General features: G+C 31.6%; 1 long non-coding RNA gene across 1 annotated transcript in view; it reads right to left on the bottom strand.

The window, feature by feature from the left end:
- Positions 1-23375: 23375 nt before the first annotated feature.
- Positions 23376-24648, bottom strand: part of LOC119571083 — a 3640-nt gene continuing 2367 nt past the window's right edge. Inside the window, exon 2 of the long non-coding RNA XR_005228517.1 lies at positions 23376-23658. This is a non-coding gene — a long non-coding RNA (uncharacterized LOC119571083). The remainder of the gene's footprint in view (positions 23659-24648) is intronic.

The raw sequence follows: 24648 nt of genomic DNA, 5'->3' as shown, positions 1-24648 counted from the left end.
TGGTTGTGTGTGTGTGTTGTGTGTGTTGTGTGTGTGTGTGTGTGTGTGTGTGTGTGTGTGTGTGGGGTGTGTGTGTGTGTGTGTGTGTGGTGGTGTATGTGTATGTTAAATGTCTCTGCACAGAGATGGCTCTGCAAGTGCTTAGCCACAAAGGAGTCAATTAGTAGACCTTGTGACCTTACCTGATTTCACTTTTCCTTGAATTAGTATGAAAAACATTCCTTTTACTAGTGCTATGAATATCAATGGTGATATTTTATTTTAGACATTATAATTACTATAATGTTATAGAGACATTAGTAACAGCAATATAGGATAACAAAATATGTTTGAAAATCAAGGAAAGGGTAAACAGCCAAGACAGGCAGTACTCCTAACTGGCTTATTGGTGACTTAGTACAAGTGTAGCCATCTATGCATAAAATTAATTAAGTAAACTCACAATGCCTGTTGGCTTTGGGTTAAAATGTTAAAAGATTAAACGCACTGCATACATCTCACTGAATAAAAAGGATCATCCCTATTCAAGTACACTAGTAATTTATTTTATTAACAAAATCATAACTTCTAAGCATTAAACTGATGTATGCACTTTTTCCTTGTATAGTATGAAGCATTTCAAATAATCTCCTAATATAGAAAATGGAGTGTTTATGGCAGATTACCACTGTATCACTGTATTTCTAAAAGCCTTGTTTTTTTCTGTTTTCTTTTTTATACTATTTCAAAGATAAACTATGCTTTAATAGGGACTCTTACAGTAAATTAATGAATTTAAATGATCAAAATATAACCATAACTGCTGATTACTGATGGAATCATGCCAAATGGCACTACTGGCCCATACCATTAACCCTTTAAATGCAAATGGCATGATATCACAACAAAGCTGCAGTGGATCAAGTCATGGATGGGACCCCATAATGACATACCCATACCACAAGTTCATCAATAGGGGGAGCTCTTCTTTCTCCAATAGTAGGAGCATCAATTTTTTTTTACATTTTAAACACCTCCACATCACAGGCTGTTTGCTCTTTTTAATACCACAGTAACTGGGTTAACATAAAAGTAACTCCATGAAAAGCAAGTCTGCTTAAAGAGAGGGAAGAATGAGAAAAATGTAAATTGTATAAGATCTGATTAAGTAAGACCTGAAAATGAAGTTTTTAAAATGGTTATCCATCTATAAATTTTAAAAATGTATCCACTGATGATGGACATGCATAATTTCTTGACATTCTCAAATCAGTATCATATACACCTTCCAAGCCTGCGTTTTGCTCTCACTTTTAGGGGATTCACCATTTTAAAATTCAGTAATCATGTTTAGTAAATCTTTGGAGGTTTATTTCTGAAAAGCATTTATCTATATGTACACCCGATACTTTGCCATAATCATTCGTTCCATTTCCTTGCATAAGGTGTCATTACCAAGAGCAGAAAAAGGCTACAATTCTGTAATGAATAAATTTCCCACAATATGATTACTTACTTTTTAAATAAACAAACACTAAAAAAAAGAAGGTAATTTCAAAACCTTTACTTTGAAGGAGTTATGAATTTCATGACATTTCTATATTGTAACAAATGAGAAATCAACTCTCAAATCAACCATGTCTATGATATCAACCCTAGCAAGTAAGGGCATATGTATAAATGCCATGCCCACTGCGAGTTTAATTTTTTATTATTATTATTATTTTGTTTTTACACATTGATGGCTCCACAAGTGCTAAGTTCCCAAATAGCCAAATTACAATTCACCTTTTTCCCTTTCCCTTGATTTTAAAATTTTTTGTTATCAAATATTGCTATTAGCAATGTCATAACATTATAAAATTATAGATCTATAAAAAGCATAAATTTTTACAATGTGGCTAACCTTGCACAGCTATCTTTGGGCAGACCCTGTCACAAAAAAATAATACATGAACACATTTTCCCAGGGTTTTGGTTGTTTAAATTTTTTTGGAACCCTGATATAATATTTACGCAAAGTACCATGCTAAAAAAAACACCAAACTCTAATTACTGATTTTTAAAAAAGAATTTTTTTTAAGTGCACAATAGGTAAGATTTAGATTTTAAAATCAATAATATAGTTTTGGTTTCCTGTTCTTTGTAAAAAAATGTTGAACAAACAACTCTATTAATATATCTCATAAAAATATTAATAACTTAATAAAGTAAACAGTACTAAAAAATGGGAAATCCCAGGAATAAAAGATAAAAATTTACCATAAATCATGTAAAAAGGATAAAAATCAACCTTTTTATACTTTACCAAAATATATTAAAAATAAAATAAAAAATATTTTATTTTGAAAGTTTTTCTATGTTGGTAAAAAATATTCAAGTTTTGTATTGCTGTTCTACATATGCAATGGTTTTAAGGGTTTAAGGGTTTTAAAACAAGTGGTTCCTAACATTTTGCCCCATGGTTCCTAAAAAACTTATAATCTCTATGGCTCTGTTCAGTCTGCCTCTTTTAAAATTCAGTTATTCTAGTTATAAAAAAGCATAAGGTGCCAATAGGCCCAAAAATACTATGTGGAGATTCCAATTTATTGATAGCAAGAGATGATGGGTGCGCAAGTACTGCGAGCACAATCCCAGCTTCATTCAAGCCCAAAATTTTTTCATATTGTTCTGTGGCCCCAGGTTGGGAAACCCCTGGTTTAAAAAAATTTATGTGTTAGACATTGGTCCATACACTATGGTAAAGCACTGTGGTGAAAGGGTTCCTTATTAGAAAAAAAAATTTTTTGATTTTGAGTCATTCAGCATTAAAAGGTTTTTCATATAAAAAAGGGTAAAAAGTGAGGGATAAAGGGGGTAGTAAGGGTTAATAAAGGGGGAAAGGGGTTAAAGGAAAAAAGGGTTTTAATTCAAATGGGGGGTTTATGCATCTGGGAAAAGTTGTAAAATAAAAATGGTGAGGAAGTCCAAACAGGCTGAGGGCTGAGGAAGAGAAGGCAAGAAAGGGAAAAACCAAGGTACAGGCACAGAAAAGTAGGGCCAGGATAGCAGGATATGGGGATAAAAAGGGGAAACATACATTGCTTTAAGAAAAAAATGGGTTGAGCTTCACATCAGGGGGAGGAATTTTCCCATTCTCCAATATGTTGAGGATATTGATAGTGGAAAGAAAAAAGAAATGTGGGAGTTTGTTGTAACTATGGTAATGTATACCAACGATCTTCATGGGTTTTTTTTTTTTTTTTTTTTTTTTGCAGAATGATTGTAAAGCAAAAAAAGATTTCAAAAAAAAAAGGGGCATTGTAAGTTCTTTTAAGACAGGGAAAAAATATATGAATGTGTGTATTTGGTTTACTTAAGGGAAGGGGAGTGGGGGAAAAGGGCAAGACCTCTACTCACCTGGCTAAAATGGGCCCCAAAAGTTCAGTAGCTACTGAAGAGTATCAGAGATGATATATTGGATATGGAGGAAAAGGTCGGGAGGGGGGGGATGTTTCCGACGGCTATGGATCCCCCCCAGACAGTGTAAATTATGTAATGGAGGAAAAATTTTTGCAGCTGTTTGTATGGAAAAAAAAGGGGTGGTTAATGTTTGGGTGTCTCTGAGGTGCTGTTCCAACTGCAAGGTAAGGTCGGGAAACTTGGGAATGGTTTATAAGCTGCATTTAGGATATTGGTTGGAAGTACAGAGGCATTCTGAAGTGGAAGAGCAAAGGCAGAGAGGGGAAAAGGTATGTCACTCCCTGTAAAGGGGGGGTTTGGGGAGGGGGGCATGGAAGAGGAGAAAAAAAATAGGGAAGTGTAACTAGAGTGAAAGTGGTCTACTTAGAACTGCCAATGAATTCTAGACAAAAGGTAGGAAAACAAAAAAAAAGATCAAGGGCATGGAAAGGTTTGGGGTACACTTTAAAAGGGTTGAATTTAGTAGGAAAGGGGTCAGTATTGGAGAAAAAGAGTTTTAAGGGGAACCTGGGAAGTATAGTGGTAAACCCAAAAAAAGTGGGCAACTTTAAAATCTCCAACTAAGGGAAGGGGTTGGGGTTTTTAAAAGAAAACTTTTTCAAAAGCTAAAAAAGTCTTTGGGGAAAGGAGGGGGAAAAAGAAAATTGAAACAATTTGGACCCCAATGGTGAAGAAAGTACAAATAGCTGTAAAAGGGAAAGTGGTTTGGAAAAGAGGATAAATATTTTTATGATGTGACAAAAATGTAAAAAATGAGGGTGACAAAAAAAAAAAAAAAAAAAAGGAAATTGGGGAAATTTGGGTATTGGGGGAGGGTGTAATTAAGGTTGCTTGGAGATAGATAATGGAGGGGTGTAGCCTGTATTGATACGCTTCACAGTCAATGAGGCGGGGCAAGTGATCGTTTTTGCAGTTACCAACCCTTTATATCAAAAAAGCTCATCGGGGAGAAAAAAAACGGTTTCAGTACAATTTATTAACCCTTTCCCGAGGTGGGTGTAGTACTGCCATGGCATGGCGACTTCTGCCGGGGACATTATGGGCCATCCCAGGTGTATGTATGGCCATCCATGAGTTTTTTTTTTGTTACAACCATGGAAAAAATTTTTCTCTGTCACTGAAAATGTGTTAAAGTGTTTTTAAAATTTTTTACTATAAAAAAAAAAAAAAAAAAAAAAAAAAAAAAAAAAAAAAAAAAAAAAAAAAAAAAAAAAATACAAAAAAGCCACCGATTTAACTCCATGATCCCACCCACTGTTATTTTATTCACAATAGAGCAAATAATGATCAATTGGATCAATAAAAAAAAAAAAATATCCTTTCAGTCTTGATTTTCAGGAAATAGGCAAATAAGACTGTAAAAAATAATGAAAACTGAAAATACAACAATCTTCGTAGTATTACGAAAAACGGCAGGGGATGCGGGTTTTTGGGAAAGAGTGGTCGCGCATACTAGGGCGATGATATAACCCCCCGGGCAGGGGCCCCGGCCTCTATGAATGCTACCCTCATTTTAGGGGTTTAACAAAAAATTATGGGGACCCCATAAATATCAAATCCAGCAGACTGGATCCCCCAAAACGGGGTATATATAGATATCATTTTTTTTACAAATGGTAAAAAAGGTAAGTACATTTTCCTCAAAGTGTTTTCAAGTATATGGCAAATTTATTAGGGTAAAAAACTTAAAAGAGAAAGAGATGAAAAAAACAAAAAATTGGAAATACGGGGGAGACAGAAAAGCCAATATATATATAATATATATAATATTATATTATTATTTATATATAATATTTTAAACAAAATATAAACCCTGTATAACACATAATAAATATAATTATAAAAATAAATATATTACACACAATTATCAATATATATTATATATTATAAAATTAATATATTTTTTATGTTATATGATAAATCACATAAATATATACCTAAAAATAAATCATTAATATTTACAATCATAAAATATATAAAAATACAAAAATAGAAATATACACAATATAAAAAAACACATATACATACATATATAAATTCTATATATGTCACTATATAAACAACATAAGCACAAGACATATATAAAAATATATACAATAATTTACACATATACAAATTAAATACCACATGTCATGACATATAATAATTATAATATATATATTATTTAATATATACAATACATATATATATATATACATATATTATATATTATATATATATAATATAATATTATATATATATAAATATATATAAAAAAAAATAAAATTTATAATAATATATATAATAAATATATAATAATTTAAAAATATTATATTTTAAAATTTTATATATACAATATATTTTATATTATAATATATAATATATAATACAATATATTATTATATATACAAATATATAAAAAATTTAATATATATTATATAACAATATTTAAAAAATAATATATATATATAAAATATATATACAAAAATATATATATATATATATTTTGTTAAAAATATATTGTAAATATATATATTTTTGTATATATATTGTATATTTATATATATATTTTTTTTTTGTATAAAATTTGATTATATATATATTTTTTGTATATAATTGTATTTTATGATTATATATTTTAAATTGATAAAGATATATATATTTTTTATTTTTTATTTATTTTTATAATATATATATTATATATATATATATATATATATATATATATTAAATATATATATATATATATATATTAAATATTATATTTTATATTATATATATGTAATATAATATATTATGTATAATTATATAATATAATTATAATATATATATTTCATGTCAGTGCGTATTTATATTGTATATGTGAAAATTATTGTATATTTTATTTATGTCTGGTGCTTTGTATGTTTATTATGTTACATATATAATTTATATATGTATGTATTGTGATATATTATATTGGTAATTTCATTTAGTATTTGTATATTTTTTGTAGTGTATATATATTAATGCAGTGTTTTTATAGGTAAAAATTTTTGTGTTTTATATCTATTATAACATAAAATTATAATAATATTTATATATATATATATATATAATGTATAATTGTTGTATATATATTTATTTGTTTAAAAATTTTTGTATGTTTTTTAACTGTGTTTATATTTGTTATATATATATATATAATTATATATATTATATATATAAAATTATAATATATTGGCTCTTCTTCTCCCCAGTATTTCCAATTGTTTGTGTTTTCATCTCTTTCTTTTTTAATTTTATTACCTAATAAGTACCCATATATTTGGAAAACATTTTTGGGGGAAATATGTATTCCTTTTTTTACCCATTTGAACAGATGTTTTCTTAAAACCTGTTTGGGGGAGATCCATCGCTGGTTTTGACTATTTATGGGGACCCCCAAAATTTGTTTTAAACCCATAACTGACGGGTGCTTAAAAGGGGCCCGGGGGCCTGCCCCGGGGGGCTTATACATCCCTAGTATGCGCGACCACTCATCCAAATACCAGCATCCCATCCGTTTCTTCGTATTATACAAAGTTGTTGTATTTTCAGTTTTCATTATTTTTTTACAGTCTCTATTTGCCAAAATTTCCTATAAATCAAGCTGAAGGATATTTTTGTTGTTAATAACCCCATTTTTGATCATTATTTGCTCTATAGTGTGAATAAAATAAGCAGGGGGTGGTATCAGGGGTTTTGAAATGGGTGGCTTTGTTGTTTTTTTTTTTTTTTTTTTTTTTTTTTTTTTTTTTTTTTTTTTTTTTTTTTTTTTTGTTTAAAAATTTTAAAACTACTTAATCACTTTTTCAGTGACAAGAAATATTTTGCCATGGTTGAAAAAAAAAAAACTCATGGCAGGCCATACTACCCATGGAGGGCCCATACATTTCCCCGGCAGTAGTCTACCATGCCATGGCATGTACGTACACCCCCCCCCCGTGGGGAAAAGGGTTAAATTTTCTAAAAACCGTTTCTTTCTCCCTGACTGATTGCTTTGTGTATGATAAGGATTGTCGACTGCAATAACGACCATTTGCCTGCCTCATTGCTGTAAAGCGTATAAAATCAGTCAACCCATCCTTTATCTATCTCCAAGAAACCCTTTAATTACACATCCTCCAATCCCAAATTTCCCCCAATTACCTTTTTTTTTTTTTTTTTTTTTTGTATCCCTCATTTTTTCTTTCTGTCACATCAAAAAAATATTTTATACCTCTTTTCCAAACCACTTCCTTTCACAGTATTTGTATCTTTCTTACCATTGGATCCCCGTTTTTTTCAATTTACTTCTCCCCCTCCTTTCCCCAAGACTTTATAGCTTTTGAACGTTACTTTCCAAAACCCCAAAACCCCTTCCCTATATTGGGTTTTTAAACTTTTTCCACATTTTTTTTGGTTGACCACTACTATTTCCCCAAGGGTTTGCTCCTTAGACTCTTTCTCTCAAATACTGCCCTTATCCTACTAAATTAAAAACCCTTTGACATGTGAAACCCAATTTTTCCATGCCTTGATTTTTTTTTGTTCCCCTATTTTTTGGTCTAACTTCATTGGTCTTTTTCTACAGTAGACCCCTTTCACTCTAGTTATCATTTCCCCCTATTTTTTTTTTTCCTTTTTCCATCCCCCACTCCCCAACCCCCCTTGACAGAGTTGAGTGACATACCTTTACCTCCCCTCTGCTTTGCTCTTCCACTCAACATCCTCTGACTTAAAACCCAAATATCCAAAATGCACTTTCAACCATTCCCCAAAGTTTCCCGACCTTCCCTTGCAGCTTGGAACAGCTATCACTACGAAGCCCCCCAATAAATTTAACCCCCCTTTTTAAACCCCTCAAACAGCTAGCAAATTGTTTCCTCCTTACATAATTCACACTAGTCTGGCGGGGATCCATAGACTGTCAGGCAAACATCCCCCCACCCTGACCTTTTCCTCCATATCCAATTATCATCTCTGATACTCTTCAAGTGTACTGAATTTTTGGGCCTTTTTTACCCAGGTGAGTAGAGGTTTTTGCCCTTCTCCCCCTTCTCTTCCTTAAGTAAGAAAAAGTACACACTTCATATATTTCCCCTGTCCAAACAGAATCTTACAATGCCCCTTTTTTTTCTGAAAATCTTTTATGTTTTACAATCATTCTGCAACCCCCATGAAATCTTTTGGGTATACATTACCATGTTACAACTCTCCCAATATTTTTTGTCTTTCCTACTATCATATCCTCAACTTTTGGTGAATGGAAACTCTCCTCCCACTGATGTAACTCAAACCCATTTTTTTCCCTTAATCAATGATTTTCCTCTTCAGTCCCACTATCCTGTACCCTTTGGCCCTACTTTACTGTAGCCTGTACCTTTTTTCCCCTTACTTCCCTTTCCTTCCTCCCCTTCAGCCTGTTGGACTTCCTCACCTTTTCATTTGACAACTTCTTCCTCAGATGCAAATACCCTCCATTGAATTAACCACCCTTTGTCCTTAACCCTTTCCCCTTCTATTAATCCCTATAACCCCATTTACTCCCTCACTTTTTACCCTTTTCACTCGAACTCCCTTATAAGCTAAAGACTCAAAATCCAATATATTTTTTTCTAAAAAGGAACCCTTTCCCCAAAGTGCTTTACCATGTGTATGGCCCAAATGTCTAACAAAGATTTTTTTAAAAACCGGGGTCCCAACCCGGGGGCCACGAACAATATGAAAATTGTGTTTCAAAGAAGCTGGATTGTGTTCGCATACTTGCGCCCCTATCTCTTTGCATATAAATAAATTGGGAATTTCCCACATAGTATTTGGTCCTATTGGCACCTTTTTTATGCTTTTCATAACTATAATAACTGAATTTGAAAAGAGGACAGCATTAAAACAGACCATAGAGATTTTATAGCTTGTTTGGGAACCATGGGACAGAAAATGTTAGGAACCACTTTTTAAACCTTTAAACCATTAACCATTGCATTTGTAGAACGAAATCAATATTGAATTATTTTCTACCATCTAGAAAAACTTTCACAAATAAAATTTATTTATTTTTTTTTTTAATATTTTTTGGTAATGTATAAAAAGTGTATGATTTTTTCCTTTTTCTTTACTATTTATGGAAATATTTGATTTTTCCATTTCCTGGCTTTTTCCTATTTTGTCAGTACTGTTTACTTTTTAAAGTTTATATATTTTTATTATGAGAATATTAAAGAGATTTTGTTAAACTTTTTTCTTACAAAATACGGAAACCAAAAATATTATCTGATTTTAAACTAATATCTAACCTATTTTGCACTTAAGAAAAATTCTTTTTTAAAACTCAAAATTAGATTTTGGTTTTTTTTTTAGCATGGTACTTTGCTGTAAATATTATTCGGGGTTCCAAAAAATTAAAACACCCAAAGACCCGGAAAATGTGTTCACTGTATTAAATTATTTTTGACATGGCTCTGCACCATAGTAGCTGTGCCAAGTGCTTAGCCACTATTGCTATAAATATTGATGCTTTATTATAGATCTTATAATTCTTATAATGTTATTGACATTGCTAATAGCAATATTAGATAACAGTAAATATTTCGAAAATCAAGGTAAAGGGAAAACAGGTGAGTACTTGTAATTGGCTCATTGGTAACTTAGCACTTGTGGAGCCATCAATGTGTAAAAACAATAAATAATAATAATAATAATAAATTAAACTCGCAGTGGGCATGGCATTTATACATATGCCATTACTTGCTAGGGTTGATATCATAGACATGGTTGATTTGAGAGTTGATTTCTCATTTGTTACAATATAGAAATGTCATGAAATTCATAACTCCTTCAAAGTAAAGGTTTTGAAATTACCTTCTTTTTTTTAGTGTTTGTTTATTTAAAAAGTAAGTAATCATATTGTGGGAAATTTATTCATTACAGAATTGTAGCCTTTTTCTGCTCTTGGTAATGACACCTTATGCAAGGAAATGGAACGAATGATTATGGCAAAGTATCGGGTGTACATATAGATAAATGCTTTTCAGAAATAAACCTCCAAAGATTTACTAAACATGATTACTGAATTTTAAAATGGTGAATCCCCTAAAAGTGAGAGCAAAACGCAGGCTTGGAAGGTGTATATGATACTGATTTGAGAATGTCAAGAAATTATGCATGTCCATCATCAGTGGATACATTTTTAAAATTTATAGATGGATAACCATTTTAAAAACTTCATTTTCAGGTCTTACTTAATCAGATCTTATACAATTTACATTTTTCTCATTCTTCCCTCTCTTTAAGCAGACTTGCTTTTCATGGAGTTACTTTTATGTTAACCCAGTTACTGTGGTATTAAAAAGAGCAAACAGCCTGTGATGTGGAGGTGTTTAAAATGTAAAAAAAAATTGATGCTCCTACTATTGGAGAAAGAAGAGCTCCCCCTATTGATGAACTTGTGGTATGGGTATGTCATTATGGGGTCCCATCCATGACTTGATCCACTGCAGCTTTGTTGTGATATCATGCCATTTGCATTTAAAGGGTTAATGGTATGGGCCAGTAGTGCCATTTGGCATGATTCCATCAGTAATCAGCAGTTATGGTTATATTTTGATCATTTAAATTCATTAATTTACTGTAAGAGTCCCTATTAAAGCATAGTTTATCTTTGAAATAGTATAAAAAAGAAAACAGAAAAAAACAAGGCTTTTAGAAATACAGTGATACAGTGGTAATCTGCCATAAACACTCCATTTTCTATATTAGGAGATTATTTGAAATGCTTCATACTATACAAGGAAAAAGTGCATACATCAGTTTAATGCTTAGAAGTTATGATTTTGTTAATAAATAAATTACTAGTGTACTTGAATAGGGATGACTCCTTTTTATTCAGTGAGATGTATGCAGTGCGTTTAATCTTTTAACATTTTAACCCAAAGCCAACAGGCATTGTGAGTTTACTTAATTAATTTTATGCATAGATGGCTACACTTGTACTAAGTCACCAATAAGCCAGTTAGGAGTACTGCCTGTCTTGGCTGTTTACCCTTTTCCTTGATTTTCAAACATATTTTGTTATCCTATATTGCTGTTACTAATGTCTCTATAACATTATAGTAATTATAATGTCTAAAATAAAATATCACCATTGATATTCATAGCACTAGTAAAAGGAATGTTTTTCATACTAATTCAAGGAAAAGTGAAATCAGGTAAGGTCACAAGGTCTACTAATTGACTCCTTTGTGGCTAAGCACTTGCAGAGCCATCTCTGTGCAGAGACATTTAACATACACACACACACACACACACACACACACACACACACACACACACACATACACACACACATACACACACACATACACACACACACATACACATACACACACACAACACACACACACACACACACACACACACACACACACACACACACACACACACACACACACACACACACACACTCTCTCTCTCTCTCTCTCTCTCTCTCTCTCTCTCTCTCTCTCTCTCTCTCTCACACACACACACACACACACACACACACACACACACACACACACACACACACACACACACACACACACACACACACACACACACACACACACAAAAAAAAAAAAAGCACAGCATTTTCCCAGCAGTGTCCTCATCTGTATCCTATTACATATTTTGTTAGTGTAGGAAAATGGTTGCTCTGCATCAGCTGCTCTCAATCAGTGGGTCAGCAGGGGGGTTGTGAAACCATGTGGAAAATGGCAAAGCATTTGTAAGTATTCATATGAAGAATATATAAAAAAAATTCATGTCTTCAATGAATGTTGTATTACACTTAGATAAACAAATATTGTACAGATTGCTGAATATGATTTTCTCTTGGTTTTGGCCTAAAAATGCTGCTCTGGGATTGTGGATCTAGCAGATAATGTTAAAAGCTTGGGAACTACAGCCCTAGATGATTATTCTTCAGCATGGCTGCATTATATGTATATTTACATATAACAGTTATTATTACCATAATTGTTATTGGCCTTTATATTGTATTGTGAACATGAATTTTTCCTAAAAGATAATATTTTACTTTCTTATTGTAAAACAGTAGTTACAAAGAATACAATGAGTATTAGTAAATGTAAATGGCTATAGGAGTCTTTATTGACGTATGCAAGTGAGAAATTAGGTTACCTTATCATCCAGGGAGGATCGACTTAGTTTGTAGGAAAAATAGCATCACTGGTTAAATGAAATTTTAAATCAAGCTGCCAGTCATTTTAGTACATTTAATGTTAAGGGGGAAGAACTTTTTTCTGATTGGAAATTCAGATATTAGAAAATGTATAGTGTTGTTGGATGGAATGTTTGTACCAATAGGAGTCCTTTGACTTTTCCTACATGTCCAAATCTCAGCCATGCCTCATTTTCACCTGTATATGTAAACTCTAAGTTATTTTTCAGGTTCATTTGCTTTTATGGATATATAAATAGATAATTTTTCAGTTTATGTAAGTATGACAAACTGGTGAGAGTCTCCTATGCAGTAGGTTATCCTTGTTTGAACTCATTTGTTAAGCAGTGAATGGCATATACATATATGCAATGTCCAGGTAATGTGTAAATATTTTATCACCAAGGAGTTCTTTACTAGTCATACATATCTCACTTGTTTACCACTTTTCTTTGATTTTGGAAATACTGTTTTATTTTATAGTGCTGTTAGTATTAACAATATAATAATCATAATGTCAACGATAATAAAAACCGCATCAATATTTACCTGTTGCATCTGGGGTGTCTTGTTGTGTGAGGATGAAAATCTGGGCATGAGACTTCCTTGAGTGGTGACTCTCCAGGATATCTAGGCCCGTATATGTATACAAATATATGTATATGTACATATGTATGTATATATACATATATATGTATGCATATATGTATATGTATGTATATATGTATGTATATATGTATGCATATATGTATGCATATATGTATATGTATTATATATGTATGCATATATGTATATATATGTATGCATATATGTATATATATGTATGCATATATGTATATATATATATGTATGCATATATGTATATATATGTATGCATATATGTATATATATATGTATGCATATATGTATATATATGTAGGCATATATGTGTATATATGTAGGCATATATGTGTATATATGTATGCATATCTGTATATGTGTATATATGTATGCATATCTGTATATGTGTATATATGTATGCATATCTGTATATGTGTATATATGTATGCATATATCTGTATATGTGTATATATGTATGCATATCTGTATATGTGTATATATGTATGCATATCTGTATATGTGTATATATGTATGCATATCTGTATATGTGTATATATGTATGCATATCTGTATATGTTATATATTATCATATACTTATATGTATATATGTATGCATATCTGTATATGTTATATATACATCAATCACTATTTAATACTACATCCACATAACTTAATATTATAATAGTATCCCTATCTTATATTATATATATGTATGCATATACTATATTGTATATGTATACATATCTTATATGTATATAACATATATATATACATATACACATATAATATATGCACATAACTGTATATTTATATATATGTATATATTATATATATATATATATATATATATATATATATATATAATTGCATGCACATGTACACACACACACACACACACACACACACACACACACACACACACACACACACACACACACCTATATATATGTATGCATATACCTATATATATGTATACATATATATGTATACATATACATATATGTATACATATACATATATGTATACATATACATATATGTATACATATACATATGTATACATATACATATATTAACATATACATAAGTATACATATACATATATTATACAATATACATATACAACATTATATACATATACAACACATATACATATATGTATACACTACAACACCACATTTACACACTACACACACACATACATTACATAACACATCAGATATAATACATATACAACATAACACAACTACAACACCATACTACACACAACACAATACACTACAACACATATCACATATACCACACACACACACACACTACACCTACACACACACTACACACCTACACACACACACACACCTACACACACACACACACACACACTACACACACACAACTACACACACACACACCTACACACACACACACACACACACACCACACCCTACACACACACCCCCACACACACCTACACACACACACCACACACCACACACCTACACACACACACCACCCACCACCCACACACCACACTACATACACACCACACACACACACCTACACACACACACACACACACCACACACACACACACCTACACACAACACACACACACCTACACACACACACACACACACACACACACACACACACACACACACACACACACACACACACACACAATATAAGAGTCTGTGAACCCTAGTACAATGGCTAGCAGGGGTAGTCATAGTTAAAATGACTAGACTCTTTATTATGAAGAGTACAACACAGTAAGGAAGCAATGTCTTGGAGTAACCAGTGTACTTGGGTCCGGCCAGACAGCCCTTAGGGTGAAAGCTGGACTGACCATGTCACGTCGAGTGCTGGACATGAACGGAGTAAACTGGGTCATCTTCGGGCACAAGCAGTGAGCGTCCACCTGTTGCATGGCGTTGGGTACTAGCTGCAGGAAGTGTAGGGCAACTGCAGGAATGGAGGGGGGGGGAGATGAGGCCACCAGTTCCGTCTGTTAATGACCCTCCATATTATACGGTGGACGTGACAAGGTCAGTTCAGCCTTCACCCTTGGGTTTGCTGACCAGACCCAAGCTCACCGCTTACTCTAAGACATTGTTTCGTGTGTTCCCTTACTGTGTTATACTCATCATAATAAAGAGTCAAGTCGTTTTAACTACTATGACTACCCCTGCTAGCCATTGTACTAGGGTTCAGACTCTTTTAACTGGTGGCAGCAGTGGTATGTGGGGGGGGGGGGCGAGGCGGGGTTTACATTTCCTCTGTTAATGCCCCCCCCCAAAACACACACACACACAAAACACACACACACACAACACACAAAACACACAAACCAACCACACAAAAAAACACACACACACCAAACACACACGTACACATATTTGTATTTTTGTTTACCTTATGATAGTTATGGTTTTTGTAAAATTAATGTGTTTATAATTTTGATGGTTTTTTGAATTTTAGTAATATTTTTTTATTTGTTTAGTATTTGATGCCTTTTATCTGTAAACTTTTTATCTTTTTTTTTTAAATTTGTTTTCATAAATTTTTATTAAATTCATTGAAACTCAGGGCCCATCTTTTGTTGTTGGTATTTTTTTTTATTATGTTCTATTGTAAGTATATTATTTTAATATATCTTGTGGGGGTGTATTGCTGCATCGTGACAGTGACTAAGTTTATGGGTACTTTGAGGAAAATGTGTGCATCCAACATTGAAAACACTTTGTAACGTTTTGTTTTTTTACATTATTTTCATCTTTTTTACATTACCAGTGCTCTGTCTACTTAGGATATTTTCCTTCTAAACTCGTTGGCAGGGGTATTGCATTTTTTACATATCTTCCCAAATTTTGTTTTATACACACGGCCTCTCTAGTCTCCAGGTAGTCATTTTAAAAGGGCCCAGATCCACCTTTTTCCCCCAGCCCTTTTAAATCGTTTGAAAAGATTTTTATCGATTCTAATTATTGTTTTTATTTTTACTGTTGTTTTTGGTTTTATTCTATTACTTTTACTTTTTTTTTTATTATCCTTGTTTAAAAATATTGCTATCAACTTTTTTAAAAAAAAATACCATATTTTTGAAAAAAATAATGTTTGAGGTAAATAGGTGAGATTAGGCGGGATAGTAATTGGTCCTTTGGGTGACTCAAACACTTGTGGACCCATCTGTATAAAAAAAAATTTGCACAGGACAGTGCATATATGAAATGGGTCATTGTTAGCAGGGGGATGCTTTTCCCTACCCACATTGCACCGAAAAGTGGACTGCGCTTGTAGAGGTTTGTAAAAAATCCAAAGAATTCTGGCAATTTTTCGGAGACCCACATGGGATAAAAATATGAAATGTGTGAAGAATTTTTTTGGGGTTTAGTCAAAACAGAAACATGGTTTAAAGCGTTTTTACAAAATTTGAAAATCTGATGCAGGATTTTAAATCCAGGTGTTTTTTTAAAATTTTTTTCATTCCAGTGTTCAAAATAAGGAATTTTTTATCTTTTGGTAATATTGGTTTTTATTTGACCCTTTTTTAGGTAAACTTTTAAATCTTTTTTTACTTAAATCCCCTTTTAGTAAGGGTTGGGTTTAAAAACCCCTTTGGGATCTGAGTTCTTTGCTGCCCATTTTTCCCCAGAAAGACTTGGGTGGTCTTTTCAAAAGTGTGTGGCTCGTATGTCCACACAGATACTCACGTGCAGTGTCAAGACTCCTTGCCTCCCCATGGCAATTTTATTTCATTCGTTAACTTTTTTTTTTTTTTCCTTTTTCCTATGTTTTTGTCATTGATATGCGTATTCAAGTAATGGACATTTTCCTTTGCACAGATTCTTTCACATCTCTAAAGGTAATCCAAAAACTCATGCACTATAATAACCAGTAACATTTTTTTATGATACTCAATTTTTCTGTTCTGTCACAGCAGGCATAAAATGGGAAGTAAAAGGGAAATAGTTTCTTCCCCCGAGCAACGCTCTCCTAGTCGGTTAGAGCAACATTCCACACTTAGTAAGTGGACAATGCCTACTAAAATCTATTCGCCCTTCAAGAACTTTCTGCACAAGTGATGAGTATTCTGTCCCCCTGGCCTTCAGCTGAAATATGCATGACAGCATTTTTTCTGTACCCCACTCTTGGCCAATTTTTAAAAATGATGGCACACACATCCCTGGTCCTCAAGCAAAATTTTCCTGACATGGCACATCTTATAATCCGGGGGTTTTAAAAACCACTTTTCCAGGATAATTCCGGCTTTTAAAAATTTTGAGTTTTATTAAGAGACTCAAGTCCCATAAAACACTTAATATTCTTTAGTTTAAAAAAAGATAGCTTCCAATCTTTGATAATTGTTATATTGATAAAAAGGGTCTTGGTAAAATGCATAAAAACTTTGATAAAATTTTTGTTTTCACGGCACCTGATAATAGAAAACCCGTGACACTATATTAAACTTTTCCCCAACATAAAATTCGATACAAAATTTAATGAAATGGAATTTCTCTCAGATGGTTTTCTGTCGGGAAGGGGATATGGTACCGACGAAATACCGGGGATGGGGGGGTACGTGATGTGGAACACTACGTGAACAGTTTGGAAGCAGAAGGGTGATGCATTAATGGGGGGGAGGGGGGACAAAATTGAAGCCCCAAGGAGGCTTCACAACTGCATAGGGTGTAGTCAAGTGTTGGGCCTCTGCGGGGGGATATGCACCCTGGAGTCAGGATGAGGTGAGTTTTTAACTTTTTTCTAAAATTTTGATTTTTCCCAAATATGGGGAGACTCATTTTTTTTTTGAAAAAATCTTTTTTCTTTTGGTATTATCAGAAATGAATTAAGTTTTTTGATAAAAATTGTATTAAAAAATGCACCCAGCCACTGGCCCAAATTGTGAAACCCTCAGATGGAAGAAGCCTTGTTGATGCACAAGTGATTACCCAATGCTGCTGATATGTCCTATGTATAACACTAATATTTTCCAGATCTTTAATTTTTCAAACTAATTTTTGTTTTACAATGATGAAAAGGGGTTTAATAGAAGAGGCGAAGGGGTATAAAACAGAGCAAGTTTAGGGTGGGGGACCAATCAGGACTGAGCCATTAATGTAGTGCTTGGCAGGATAGGAAACCCCTTAATGTTGTTAATTTTTTCCATCAGGGCAAAGAGGGAGAGTGGTGAATAAAAATGAATGAGGGGGAATGAAGGAGTAGAAAGGGGTATGAATGAATTTATTTTTTTAGCTTTAAAATTTTTTTTTTTATTACATTTAATTTTTTTTTTTTTTTTTTTATTGTTTTCGGTTTAAATATACTTGTCTTCTTTTTAATCATTTGAGTTTTTTCCCCCTCTTTTCCTTGCTTCCCCTTTTCCTCCCCACTAAAGGGGTTTCGAGAAAACTCTTTTTTAAATAGGTTTTCTCATTCTTCCTTTTCTTTTTTGGTCCTCTCTCCCCTCTTCTCTCTCTTTTCCCCCTCTCTTCTTCTCTTTTCTCTCTCTCTCTTCTCTCTCTCTTCTCTCTCTCTCTCTCCCCTTTTCTCTTTTTAGGGTAGGTTCTGTTTGACCCGCCGTGGCACAGATTTTATTGAAACTATTGACATTAATTTCAGCATTTTATAAAATTACCAAGGAGCATATTTGGAAAAAAGAAAAAGTGTTTCTTGGCCCTTGCCATTAAGTTCTTATTTGTGTGAAAATTAGTGATATTGTGTAGAATTTATGAAGTACCCCTAATTCAGTAGGTAAAGTTTAAAAAAAAAGGGATATTTTAACATTGCTGAATTTATTTTAAAAGGGGTTTTGACCTTTTTTAATTTTTTGCCAGGAAATGCATGTTAGGTTATTAAACTTCAGAAATGCTTTGTCACCAAGGAATCAATTATTTGACCTGTGTCACGATCATTTTTCCCCAATCCCCAAAACCCCCACAAAAAACCATCATCCAATCAATCAAGCATACATCAAGCATCACATCATCAAGCATCAAAACATCATCATCATCATCATCATCATCAAGCACATATCTATCATAAGCTATCATCATCAAAAACATCACATCAAGCATCAAACAAGCATCAAGCCATCACATCATCATCAAGCATCATCATCATCATCATCAAGATCTCATCATCATCATCAAGCTCATTTTATCATCATCAAGCATCATCACATATTCAAACATCACATCATCATCATCATCATGCATCATTTATCATCATCAAACATCATCATCTATCAAGCATCATATCATCTCTCCATCATCATCAAACATCATCTATCAAGATCATCATCATCATCAAGATCATCATATCAAGCATCATATCATCACAACATCATCATACATAAGATCATCACTAAGCTCACATCATCAAGCATCATCATCTCATTTTCAAGCATCATCACAACATCACATCAATCAAACCCCTCATCAAGCCATCTCTCCAAGCAAACATCATCTCATCATCATCAAACCCCATCCCTCATCAATTTTTAAAACAAGCTATCATCATTCATAAAATCATCATCCCCGCATCATCATCATCAAGCCCCTCATCCATCCTCATCATCATCAAGCATCATCATATCATCAAGCATCAATCTCATCATCAAAACATCATCATCTATCATCAAGCATCATCTCATCAAGCTATTTTTCTCATCATCAAGATCACATACTCATATCAAGCCCTCATTCATCATCCCTCATTTTATCAAGCATCATTCTATCATCATAAGCATCATTCAATTTATCATCAAGCCCCTATCATCAACACCCCCCAAGCCCCCATACATCTTCAAACATTCATCATTCCCTCATCATCATCAAGCATCATCATCATTCAACCAAAATCATCACACATCAAAAATCATTTATCATCAAACATCATCATCATCAAGCATCATCATCTCAAACAAGTCATCATCATCTCCTCAAAACATCATCATCACATCAAGCATCATATCATCCCTATATCATCAAGCATCATCATTTAAACATACAAACATCATCATCATCAAGCATCATCCATTTATCAATCATCTCACAACATCATCAAAACAAATTTTCATCAAGCAATTTAATTCATCATCAAGCATCATCAATCACAAGCATCATCATCATCAAATCATATCACAAGACCATCATCCCCTCATCCCCTCATTACAAGCATATCATTCATCCCATCACTCAACATATCTCATCAAACCCAACATCATCATTCATCAAGCTCATCATCATAAGCCCCTCTCATCATCATCAAGCATATATCATCCATCAAGCATCTCATCATCATCATCAAGCATCATCATAAACATCACATATCATCATCATCAAGCATTTATCATCATCAAGCTATCATCAAAACATCATCACAAGCATCCTTTTATCATCAAGCATCATTTATCATCATCAAGATCATAATCATCAACATCACACATAACATCATCATCAAGCATCATCTATATTCAAAGCATATCATCACAAGAATCATCATATCATCAACATCATCTCACAAACATCATCATCATCACAAAATCATCAACAATCAACATCAACCATCATCATCATCATCATCATCAAGCATCATCACATCATCCAAAAACCATCTCATCATCATCAACATCATTCATTCACAAGCCCAAACATCATAATCATCATTCCAAAGCATCATCATTCTCTCAAGCAATCATCATCATCCCTCACATCACGCATCATCAAACATCAAAACATCATCATCATATCATCATCACATCATCATCATTCAACATCCCTCATATCCCTCAAACATCATAAACATCCCTTTCATACATCAATCAAGCATCATATCATCAACCATCATCATCCCAAAACATCATCATCAAGCATCTCATATCATCAAGCATCATCATCACAAACAATATCATCAACATCATTAAGCATTCATCATCAAGCATCTTTTTCACATCAAGCCCCTATCATTCTCAACTCACATTCATCATCAACATACCATCATCAAGCATCATCAAATTTACAAACAATTTATCATCATTTTAAAAACCCCTCATCATCATCAAGCATCATCATCAAGCATCATATCATCATCCATCATCAACTCATCATCACAACATCATCATCACTCAAACATCATCATCCAACATCATCATCATCAGGCATCATATCAAGGCATCATATCTCATCAAGGAATTTAAAACCATTTATCAAAACCCTCATTAAAACAATTTTAAGAAAACAAATACGGAAAATTCATCAAGGGATATATATCATTATAAGATTTATTAGGGAAAGGGGTAATATAAAAATCAAGGGATTATAAATTTTTTTTTTTTTTTTTCAAATATTTTTAAGGAACATTTATTTTTTCCCTCTATTTTTATCGGGATTTTATTTTAACCGTTTTTATATATAAAACTTTAATATCAAATATCATTTCATTTTTGATATTCTTAAAAATTATCAATTTAATCAAGCAATTATATCAAAACTTCTTTAAAAACACTATCTTTTTTAAAATTTTTAAGCACTTCTTTTTCCATTTTTAAATCCCCAAAAAAAAAGAAAAAATAAAGTTTTTTTTTCTCATAAATAATGAAATGGAAGAATATATATATAATATATATATATATATATATATATATATATGTATATGTATACATATATACACATATGTATATAGATATATGTATATATATACATATATGTTATAATTTATAATATATGAGTGTTTATGTATAATATATGTATAATGTTATCTCTATATGTCTATGTCTATATATTGTATATGTATATAAGATAATCTAATATCTGTATATGTATAAGTATATATAGATGTATATTTATCTATATATGTAATATATATATAATGTATATATACATATATATGATCTGTATATATAACATATATATGTATAATGTACTATACATATCTATGTTATATGTATAATATACATATATAGTGTATATGTATATATACATCTATTTTATATGGTATATATACATATATATGTATATATGTAATATGTACATATCTATGTATATATGTGATATGTACATATGTATAATGTATACTCCATATATATGTATATGTATATATACATATATATGTATATGTATTATACTATATTGTTATGTATAATAAACATATGTATATGTATATGTATAGATACTATGTATATTTACATATAATGATATATGTATATTTACATATATATGTAATCTGTATATATACATATATATGTAGATTTTATATATCAGATTCTACATTTCTAATTACATATATATGTATATGTATATATGTGTATATTACATATATATGTATTAACATATAATACGACATATGTATATCTACATATACATATAGTATGTATATATACATATACATATACATATAAGTTTTCTATATACCATATACATAGATATGTATATATTACATATATATGTAACATATACATATACATTATATGTATATATACATATACCTTATATGTATATATACATATACATATATATTAATATAATACTATACATCTATTGTAGATATACATATACATATATATTTATAATATACATATACATATATCCTGGAGATCTACCTATACATATCTATGTCTATATCCATATACGTATATATGTAAAAAAAAAAAAAAACAAAAAAAAGAAAAAACAAAAAAAAAAAAAAAAAAAAAAAAAAAAAAAAAAAAAAAAAAAAAGAAGAATATTCCATATACTATCTATGTATATTCATAACATATATATGTATAATAAATATACATATATATGTATATAGACATATCATATATATGGTATATATACATATAACAGATATATGTATATATACATATACATATATATTAATTTATACATATACATAGTATATGTATATCTACATATACCTTATATTGTGTATATACAAATCTACATATATATACATATACATATATAACATATCCATATACATATACATATATTATATATGTATATATATGTATATCTATATATCTATATTTAAATATATATATATACATTATATATATATATATATATATATACATATATATATATATATATATATATATATATTATATATATATCTTCCCTTTCCTTATTTATGAGAATAAAATCAAATTTCATTTTTCTATTTTATTTGGGATCTTACAAAATAAGGAAACACAGAAGTGCTTCCAAACACACATTCAACATAAAAGATAGTGTCTTTAAGATAGTTTAGATATACATGACTGCTTGACTTCAATTCCTAAAACAAGTATAATTTTAAGAATATCAAACAAACTGAAATAGATATTTCCAGAATATTTAAGCATTTATACTATGAAAAACGGTGAATAAATATAGCCGATAAAACTCCCAGAGGGAAAACATCACATGTTTCACATCCTCAACAACTATTCTGAAAAAAAGTTAATCATAACATTACTCAATTGCCTATGCCATTATTCATATTATTCCATTGCCTATACCTGAACCTACTTTATTCCACATGATGATCCATTATGCCTGGTGCATGTACTATTCACAGTAGTTCTGTTTACTTAAAATTTGTTTACATACAGATGGCTCCTGATGAAGTGTCACCAGCTATTTAACCCATTCCTTGATGACCGATGATGATGATGATGATGATGATGATGCTTGATGATGCTTGATGATGATGATGATGCTTGATGATGATGATGCTTAATGATGCTTGATGATGATGATGCTTAATGTGATGCTTTGATGATGATGATGCTTGATGCTTGATGATGATGATGATGATGCTTGATGATGATGATGCTTGGATGATTATGATTATGATGCTTGATGATGATGCGTGGATGGGAAGATGATCTTGATGATTGATGATGCTTGATGATGATGCTTGATGATGATGATGCTTGATGATGATGATGCTTGATGATGATGATGCTTGATGATGAATGATGCTTGATGATGATGCTTGATGATTATGATGCTTGATGATGATGATGATGTGCTTGATGATTATGATTAGGTCTGTGATGATGATGAGGATGCTTGATGATGATGATGGATGCATGCTTGATGTGTGATGATGATGATGCTTGATGGATGATTGATTCCTTGATGATAATGATTGAATGATGATGCTTGATAATGATGATGATGAGCTTGATTGATGATGATGTGAGGATGATGGTGTATGCTTGAATGATAGGATGATGCTTGTGATGATGATGCCTTGATATGATGATGCATGATGCTTGATGATGATTATGCTTGATGATGAATGATGATTCTTGATGATGATGATGCTTGATGATGATGATGCTTGATGATGTATGATGATATGATGATGCTTGATGATTGATGATGATGCTGATGATGCTGATGATGATTGCTGCTTGATGATGATGATGCT

Source organism: Penaeus monodon, unplaced genomic scaffold (assembly GCF_015228065.2).
Source record: "Penaeus monodon isolate SGIC_2016 unplaced genomic scaffold, NSTDA_Pmon_1 PmonScaffold_506, whole genome shotgun sequence".
In the NCBI taxonomy this organism is placed as follows: domain Eukaryota; kingdom Metazoa; phylum Arthropoda; class Malacostraca; order Decapoda; family Penaeidae; genus Penaeus; species Penaeus monodon.
Note: the sequence above shows the minus strand (reverse complement) of the source record. Positions and strands in the feature narration are given on the sequence as shown.